This window comes from Fukomys damarensis, unplaced genomic scaffold, assembly GCF_012274545.1.
Source record: "Fukomys damarensis isolate Sample0158 unplaced genomic scaffold, DMR_v1.0_HiC HiC_scaffold_38, whole genome shotgun sequence".
NCBI classification, from domain to species: Eukaryota; Metazoa; Chordata; class Mammalia; order Rodentia; family Bathyergidae; genus Fukomys; species Fukomys damarensis.
Window position 1 is genome coordinate 66,592,413 of NW_022900950.1, and position 10,203 is coordinate 66,602,615.

Below are 10,203 nucleotides of genomic sequence, written 5' to 3' on the forward strand. Positions count from 1 at the left end.
AGAAAAAAAAAAAAAAAAAAACTTCTCAACCGATGGCAGCCAAGAAGCAGAGAGGAAGGAGCCAGAAACAAGATCACACCCTTTCAGGTCATATCCTCAATGACTCAAGGACTCACCTCTTCCACCAGCAGGCCCACCTCCTATCAGCACATTCAACTGTGAACTCGTCAGTGGATTAATCCACTGTGAGCCTAGGGCCACCGTGTTCCAATCATGTTTCAGAACCACAGTCTGAACATGTGAGATAGGACGGGGTTGGCGAGAGAGGCGCTGTGATCCAAACCATAACACCTTGAGAGTCAAAAATACTTAGTATTTGTCCCTTCAGGAGAAAGTTTGCGATTCCTCCTCTAGCCCAATGACAAGGACAAATGTAATAGGTGCTGTGAGACTCAGATTAGTGACTAACCTCACTACAGATACGTTGTAATGAACTCAACCTCCACAGACATTATCTATAATGGCAACACATGTCAAAGAGATGGGTTTGTTTTTTTTTGTTTTGTTTCCCTAAAGACCTTTCCCTTTACTTTAATTTTTTAAATGTCAACATAATTTTTAAAATTTTTTAAATGTAAAATGTTTTGGTTGGATTCCAGTCTCACTATTTTTAGACAAGGCCTCTTATCTCTTCTATTAATTAAAATGGAGCAATTAGCTTTATTAGAAAGTCTTTCTGCAAACCACAGACATCATGTTCTGTTTTGTTTTCATAGGTGAAGAATGTAGACTGTAGATTTGAAAATTGATTGCTATGTAAGGGTTTACTGCCATTGTATGAATAGAATTTCAAAGATTCAAAAGTTTGAAGGTCCTACATCTTCCTACAAACTGAAGGAAAAATAAAATTCCCACTCTTTTGTGTCACACGGAATATCAGTAGAATTAACCAAGTTCCCTGGGAGTGGGACAAAAGATGACAACAAGGGCAGCAATGTGTGGCATGGGAAAAGAGGATCACTGGTAACTCAGCACAGTAGCTGATTAAAGGTGACACCATGGGAGATTTACTGTAATCCTGGAGACACTATAATAACAATGACTTTCCACAGTGTTTTATTAATAGGCTGTTAAGACTGTTTACCAGAAAATGGGAAACCTATACTACTAGGCATCCATCACCCCCACAGGAACTTATGCCACTTACATTCTGTCCCCCTATAATAAACGGAGAGAAGGATATAGATCATTTCTAATGTTCATTTCAACTTGGAAATACAGTTCCCACATGTTGGCTACTGTATTAGTCAGTGCTCACTAGAGAAATAGATTTAAAATAAGGCACATAGATACACAAAGATTTACAAAATAACCTTCCTCTTTTCTGGAAGCATAGCACATAATAGGAGCTGAGATCCTCCTGATTTCTCCCTTTTGGAATGGGAATATCTATCAGGAGTCTGTCCTCCGTGGTATTTCGTTATACCTTTCACTCTTTAATACTCGTGCTTTTGTTTGTGCATTGGAAGTGAAAGTGAATTTTATCTTCCCCTAAATAAGACCATTCTTCTATACACCTAAATCAATATTTCATGGGGAGAGGAAGGAACCCTTCTCCAATGCTGGTGGGAGTGCAGACTGGTGTAATCACTGTGGAAATCAATATGGAGATACCTTAAACAACTAGGTTTGGAGGTCCCATTTGACCCAGCTATTTCTCTGCTGGGTATCTTCCCAAAAGAATTAAAAGAATCATATCACAGTGATACATGCTCACCCATGTTTATAGCTAAAACTTGGAAACAGCCCAATTGCCCATCAACTGGAGACTGGAGAAAGAAGATGTGGTTTTTTTCATAAAATAGAGAACTACTCAGCCATAAAGAAAAAGAAACTAGAGACATTTATAGCTAAGAGGATGCACATTGAGGACATATACTCTTAAGTTAAATTAATAAGACACACATGTGTAAATGTTGACTAGTTTCTCTTGTGTGATAGACTTAAAGTGTAAATAAGAATCAAAATGTAGAGTTGATATTGTATAATAGGAAGAAAAGGTCTAAAGGTGTTGGGGAAATGGGAGGGGTAGGGGAAAGGTAAGAAGGGAAAATAAAAAATAAGAGAAAAATGGAAACAAAGTCTTTGTAAATAGGCCAGGGTGCAGGGAGTGAAGGGAGGGCTGGGGAATGGGGAAAAAATAAGAACCAAGATTCATCATGTAAAGGTACAAGGTCCCAATGATGAAGGTAACTGTATTTTATATCTAAAATGTACCAGTAAACATATATATTTAAAAATAAAACAGTATTTCACATTTAATAAAATCAGTGATTACTTAATAGCATCTAATACCTAGTCCAAATCTAAACTTCTTAGTAGTTAAAAAAACAACAACAACAACTTTTGCAATTGGTTTATCCAAACCAGGGTCGAGTCGAGGACAGGGTAATTGTCCCATTTCTGTCCTGTTGTGTTCCTTTAAATCTCTTTTAATCTGGAAGAAAAAGATCTCCTTTCTACTGACTGACTTCTTGATGAGACAGGGCTAGTGGTGGTCACACCTTCTGGATTTGCTTCCTCTTGATATATCTTTAGCTTATTCATCTATTCTTGTTCTTTGCTGGAAACTGGAAGTTACAGCTAATGATCTGACTATTTCAACTTAAACATTTCTGGACAGATGAAGCCAAGAACACTTACTATCAGGTTACCTCATCACTAGTGATGCTAAAATTTGATTGATTGCTCAGCCATCCAATGGGGCCACCAGCAATTTACAAAACATCCGTCATCAAATATGTTTTGATGCGACAGCCTGCTACTTCCAGCACCAGGTACAACATTATCACCGTGAGAAAACAACCATTTTGAACTCAGTAGGTACATTACAGGATACATTTTTTTCCCTGCCATGTAGACTAAAAATGCTGAAAATGTTTAACAAAGAGTTAACATGTCATAAATTCACACAATATATTCAAATAAGAGTCTATTCTATCACTTGCTGCTGTAAAGATACACAATTACAAAAAGTTAAAATGCATCAAAATGCAAACACATATAGGCCACATATGGAGCCATTTGCAGTGGAGGGAAAAGCACAAATTTGAAGATGTGCTATGTGGCATACAACTAAATATAGCACATGTTGTGCTACTGTATGAATTCCAAAGTCACCTCCTGTTGCTGTTGCAATGAGCTCAAGTGTGGTGATTGTCCTTGAAACACAGTGATACTGATTATCTCTGATGAGCACCACCACCACCCGCCAGGAAATAGTGCATAGTAGTAAAAAGTGATCTCTTATTCTCATGCATATTTCACTATGCATAATACACAAAAATTATCAAATATGTTTAAATAACAAAATTTGTATTATTGATAAGACTTCCGGTCAGCAGCAGACTGTCATTTCATTTTGGCAAGTCAAAAGTTATACTGAGTCGAGCATGGGAACACATGCCTATAAAGCCAGCACTCTGGGAGGCAGAGGCACGAGGATGACAGGTTTGAAACCAGCCTGAGCAACTCTGCAACTCAGCAAGATCTTGTGTCTCAAAATAAAAAAGGGCTGAGGATGTAACTTAGAGCATAGACCCTGGTTCAATGACAGGGTGGGAGTGAGAGGCTGTTATAGAGCTCGGTGGGTAGTAAGAGCACAGAAGGACCCCACACAATGCTGAGCAGTCCCACACCACCTGTTTTCCTTTGTGCCCTGTCACTACAAACTGCAGCACAGGGACCAGTCACCCAGGTGGTCTCCTGATGGTGGCATGTGCCAGCAAGAACAAGAAGGTCATCACAAGGGTGGTTTGAAGAACAAGAAAATGGTTCAAAATGAGAAATGGATATGGTTTCATCAACAGAAATGACACCAAGTACGATGTATTTGTAAGCCCAGTCCCCATAAACAACCATCCTAGGAAATACATTAGCAGGGTAGAAGATGAAGAAATTATGAAGTCTGATGTTGCTGAAGGAGAAAAGGGTACAGAGGCAACAAATATTATAGGTAGGGAGAGGGAGGGAGGGAGAGAGAGAGAGAGAGAGAGAGAGAGAGAGAGAGAGAGAGAGAGATCGGTAAGCCAGCCCAACCACCAGCAGCTGTTCCTACCTTACTTCTCTTGGGTCCACCTGGCATCCACTACAGTCTTCCAATCTAACAGGCAGGAAGAAGAGATGGAGGATGCTGACAGCCAGGGTTGGGAACACAAGGAAGAGCCGCGAGACAGAATGTGTCCTGGAATTACAGGCTGGTTCTGTAGGGGCCCTCATCACGAAGGCAGCCCGGGAAGAGTGGCAGTAAGGAGAATAAGGAAAATCAAGGAGATGAAATCTAAGCTCAGCAGCCACCATCCATACAGCCACAACTCCCATAATGATGCAGATACAAGGTGGTAAAGACAGGAGAACAGCCAATCCATCAGCGGAGTGAGATTGTATCTGTCCCTGAAGCTGAGCAAAACAGGGCTGAGTAAATGTCGGCTTACCTTCTCTACCACCATCTGGTCATGCTCAAGAAATGAATGTGAAATTCCACGCGGGAAATGAACAAAAGGTTGGAGCTGAGTGTACTAAATGCACACTTTTTGCCCATTTACCAGCCAACTAGAATCATCTGCATTATCTCTGCAGCATGGTACATTCCTTTTGTATAATGACAATTTTTTAAACCAGGTTTTTCTCAATACACCTTTTTTTTCTTTTTGGTACTGGGGATCGAACTCAGGACCTTGTGCTTGTGAGGCAGGCACAGTGCCACTGAGCTAAATCCCCAGCCCTCCCAATACACTTTAACGACCTTTAAATTTGTTTCATATCTGGCCAAGTTGAGACGTTCAAGAACTTCATCTGAAATTATAATAAAAGTCTATAACTCAAAAAGAGCTACCAAAGTGCAAGCACCTGTTAATAAAAGTCTTAATACTTTTTTTCTAAGCACGTTACATGTAGACTATCTATTGGGGCGAGTGCCCCTAACCCCCAAGTTGTTCAAGGGTTAAGCATATTTCCTTTTGGAAACACACTGGCTACAGTTAGTTTTAATTTAAAATGCACCTTTAGCCAGGGGTGATGGACATACTTGCCATCCACTCTGGAAGGCTTAGGGAAGGAGGCCTGTGAGTTGAAGGCCAGACTGGATATTTTCGCAATTTAGTGAGACCCTGTCTCAAAATTTAAAAGTTTTAATTTAATTTTAAAAGTGCTGGAAGAAGATGTGGGTTTCTTTTTTATGGAGTACTACTCAGCCATAAAGAATAAGAAACTAGAGACATTTATAGCTAAATGGATGCACATTGAGGCCATACTCTTAAGTGAAATAAATAGTACACACATGGATAAATGCCAAATAGTTTCTCTGGTGTGAAAAACTAAAAGGGTAAATAAGGATCAAAATGTATAATTGATATTGTGTAATAGGAAGAAAAGGTCTAATAAAGTAGAGGAAATGGAAGGTGTAGGGGAAAGGTAAAAAGGGAAAATTAAAAATATGTAAAAAGGAAAAACATGGAAACAATGTCTTTGTAAACAGGAAAGGTGGAGGGAGTGAAGGGAGAGCTAGGGACTAGGAGAAAATAAGAACCAAGATAAGTGTTGTTAAGGTACAAGATCCCAATGATGAATGTAACAGTACTGTATACCTAAATTGTACCAATAAACTTAACAGAGATTTGTTTAAAAAGTGCTAGGATTACAGTTTAGTCCTTAGGCCCTGGGTTCAATCCCTAGTGTCAGAAGGAGAAAAAAAGACTCTCAACTCAGAGAATTTGTCTCTTCCTCTTCAGGCCAGGGGCATTTGCCGCCAACAGTCTTGGCCACCATCCTTCCTGGTGTGAAAGCTTCAGTGACAATTTCAGGTCCCATGTCTCTGATAAACATGTTCACAGTTCTTGCTTTTCAGAACCACTTCACAACCACCTTTGCAGTTGTTCTTTGTGGTTCTTCTTTGAATTCTTCAGGTTTTCTTTCCCCCAGGAAGTTCAAAACTGCACATGATATTCCCTGCAAATGCTGTGAAATTCAAATCTTTCATTGCATTTCAAGACTGAGGTTCTTGGGAGTTAGTAGTTGTGAAATGGATTTGGAAATTTCAATCAGGAAGCTTAAATTTAGAAGACCATTTGCCCAACGGAAACATGAGAAATTGGTTTTTAAGTGCTATCTTGGGTACTTCCTAATCTACAGCAATTATCGCATGGGAAATCAATAGGATGTGATGCTAAGAGACATCACCGTGAATCCCATTACAGTAATGCTCCAATTAATGGGCTGCTTGAACCAGAAGTCAAATGCAATTGAAAAAGTCTCCCAAAACCCAGAAAACCTGCAAATCTGCACCCAATCCATCTTCCAAGGAAAAGAAACACCCACTTGAAGTCAAATTGAAAATTGAGTGAAATGTGTTATTTCTGTGCTCTTTACAAGAATAAATCAGGGGCATAAAGAGGTAGAACAAATAGATTAGGTCTTGCCCAAAGGAGAGGTGAACTTTGCCAAAAATTGGTCTGGGTTCCCTGAAGTCATTTTCTCCAAAGTAAAACACAGAAGATGAGACAAATCACCAAGAAGAAGGAATGTTAATGTTGTTCTCGCCTAGAATGAGGCAACTCCAGTCTCTTTCAAAAGCAGGTATACACTTGTGACTCCCATAAACACATTTATTTATATTTGAAGAGCATTCTCAGAAGAGGCAGTAAACTCATTGTATGAACTTAGAAGAGAGATCACAGGTAACTGAGAGATGGAGGTTTCATGTCGCATCAGGAAAAAAAATTTATTATGGTAAATATGCAGAATATAAATGCATCATTGTAACCATTTTACGTGCACACTTCACTGTCATTATGGACATTCACACTGTCATGTAACCTTTACCACCATTCGCCTCCAGAATGTTTTCATCATCCTAACCTAAAACTCCAACACATAAACAAGTCCTCATGCTCCAGGCTCCTTTTAGTCGCTATTCTACCTTCTCTTATTAAGAATTTAATTGTTTTAAATCCCTCACATAAATGCAATCATACTGTTAAATAAAAATTATAGGAAGCTATTTTTCAGACTAAGCTCTTGAACGAACCAAGCTAAAACTCAAAATGGAGTCGCACACACTACAGTCCCATGCCATCGAGTTGAAACTAAGTTGTTTGTCTTACCTTCCAAGAAATCAAGAGTAGAAAGCTATCAGCCAAAGTTCCCAAGCAGACAGTGTAACTGGCACAATAAAGAGATACCCTCATCTTACACATTACACAAACACACACACACACACACACACACACACACACACACAGTTAACCCTGAAATAAACTCACAATAACCAGTTATTTGTCAACTATTCTGTCTCCCTGTCCCACCTGACAAGGAAAGTAACTGAACAGAGAGCAAACCATTTTCTGCTCTTTTGTTTCTGCTCCCTTCAGCCTTTCTGTGTCTACAAGCCCAACCTCTTCTGCAGCCCACCACAACACATTCTAGCTAGTCGTGGTGGCCCATGCCTATTATCCCAGCACTCTGGGAGACTGAGGCAGGAGGACTGCAAGTTTGAGCTCAGCTTGAGCAATTTAGCAACGTAGTGAGACTCTGTCTCAAAATAAAAATAAAAAGGGTTGGGGACTTACAGTGTAAGGGCCTTGGGTGCAAAACCAGGTGTACAAAAAATGAAAAATGTATTCTCTTTTGTGAAATGAAGTGCAGCCTGATTCTAGAATCGTAAATAAAGCCAATTAAGGTCTTTAAACTATCGTGGCTTTGTCCTTTGACAATATAATATATTATATTGTCTGGCTTCTTTCACTTAGCATATCGTCTTCAAAGTTCATCCATGCTGTAGACTTTCACTCATGCAACGGGATTTCATTCTTTGTTAAGGCTGACCAACATGCTATTGGATGTATATGTCCCATTTTGTTTATTTATTCATCGGGGGACATTTGTGGTGTTCTCATCTTTTGGCTATTCTGACTAATGCTGCTATTAACGTGGATGTACAGATATTGTCCAAGTCCCTGTTTCAATTACTTTAAATGTACACCCAGAAGTAAATTTAATAGATTACATAGAAGTTTCCTATTTACTATTTTAAGGATTAGCCAGATGTGGTGGTGCAAGTCTGTAATCCCAGCACTCTGGGAAGCTGAGCAAGGAAGTTCACATGTTTGAGCCCAGTTGGACAATTTTAGTGACTTAGTGAGCTCTTGTCTCCAACTTCAAAATACAAAATTAAAAGGGGATGGAGCTCAGCTTGAAGGCCCTGGATTCAATCCCCAAGACCACATAAATAATAATGATACTGTTTTGAAGACTCCCATACTGTTTTTAACAGCTGCTGCACTATTTTACATTCCTACAAGCAGAAACCAAGTATTCCAATCTCTCAACATTCTTGTCAACACCTGCTATTTTGATTTTGGTTTGGGTTTTTGCTTATGATAACCATCCCGTGGGTGTGAAGGAAGAATTTGTAAGAACTCATCCCACACGACAGTGGGATCAGCTGTCTCAAAACATAGGAACTGTTGGATATACCCTAACAAAGACCAGAGGAACTGACGTAAACAGTTGTGCACGTTGTGTAATTGTGTAATTCCTCCTTGTCATGGGGTAAGGGCTGAATTCCCTCAGGTTTTACATACCAAGTTGTGAACTGCCCCTTCTGGGAGAAGGTGGAAGGTAACTTTCTTCCTGGAAAATAGTCAGCTTGCCAAGCCAAGTGCCCAGAGTTTCCCCATTTTTAATGTAAACTGAGTCACTTAGGTTATTCTAGTTGGTTAACTCTCCTTAGAGGAGAAGCTAAAAGTAGAATAGAGGGGAAACTCCCAGTCCAACAGAGATAGAGGACTACGAAACCCCCTTTCAGTAGTGATAGTCTGTGGCCCTCTTTAATGGTTTTACAAAATGCTCCCTAAATCTTTGACAGGTGGAGCCTCTACAGTTCACCTTGAATCTGGGATTCCTGACTGCTCCACTCCTGGAAGGACCTTGTAACCGTTTCTGGGTCCAGACCCTAAGAAACTGGCAACCTCCACTTCCTATCTCTTGGGACATTCATTTTGGAACTTAGCCAAGGACACTGTGTGAAGCCCAAACTACTTTTGTGGAGAGCCACGCACACAGAAAAACTAAGCCTGTGAAGTGTCTCGGAAGTGCAGGCTCCATACACCTAACTACGCAGCACAGAAACGCTCTGTCCCAGACAAGACCTGCCCAGACTGCAGACCTACAGCAAAGTGACCGCTGATATTTTAAGCCACTTTACTTTAGGGTAGATGACTTATTAGCTGAAAGAGATAACCAGAGCAGTCTGTGATGTGATGTGACCAGGTCTCGGTCTTGCATTGCCAAATTACTCCCCTGCAAGCCAGGCTTTTCGCCCCCCTAGCGCCGCCATTTTTCTCACACCTTACAAACAATGGCCTTTTGCTCCCTTCTCCTCTTCCACCCACCAACGCGGATTAAGGATACAGTTCCAGTCTAGATAAAGACGGCCGAGCCCCACTTTCTGCAGGGTCTGTATCCTCCTTGTTTGAATTTGTCCAGGCTGCCTGGATTCACTGAGCCACACCTAAGGGCCTCCTAGGCACTCTCCCGGGCTACCTCCTTTGCCCCAGGCTAGAGGTGTTGGGGCCCTGGCTTCCGGAGACAACACCCGAGCAACTCTCACTGGATCCGGAGACCTACTGTCCCCTTGGGCTCCCTCACTTCCCGTGAGCTGGGGAGGGCGCGCCCAGGCCAAGCAAAGGAAAGGCAGAGGAGAAGCCACCCTTGGGCGCTGGCTGCCTCCGCTGCTCCAGCACAGCCCAGACCTGCCCGCACTGAGTGACCGAGGGGACGAGTTTCTCCAGTCTGGTCTGTGAACTTCTCCCCTCGCCCCACTCGGCCCACCCCAACTTCATTTCAGGAAGGAAACAGTTAAAAAGACTCCTGCCCTCCAGGGCCTGGAAGGGGGCGGCATTTTTGTGCTCCTCTTGTCTTCCTCCCTGGAGGACTGGTAGGTTGGGACGCTCTGGCAGTCCCAGAAAGAAGTAGACGGCCTGGGAGCTGTGGGAGGAGGACGCGACCGGCGGAGGCGTGCTCCTCGGAGTTGTCCTCTGCTCGCGAGCCCTCCCGCGCTCCCACTCATCCCTCTGGCCCGGCGATCGCGGAGAGGAGGTGGGGAGGCTCCCTCCATCCCACCCGGGCGTCGCCGGAGACTCGAGGCTGTGCGAGACCTCCGCAGAGAAGCTGTGCCCCTCCGAGAAGCTTTCCGAAGCCGAGTGG

General features: G+C 42.0%; 1 long non-coding RNA gene across 2 annotated transcripts in view; it reads right to left on the reverse strand.

The window, feature by feature from the left end:
• LOC104853080 overlaps nt 1-10,203 on the reverse strand; it is a 113,817-nt gene that overhangs the window by 62,548 nt on the left and 41,066 nt on the right. The window lies entirely within an intron of this gene.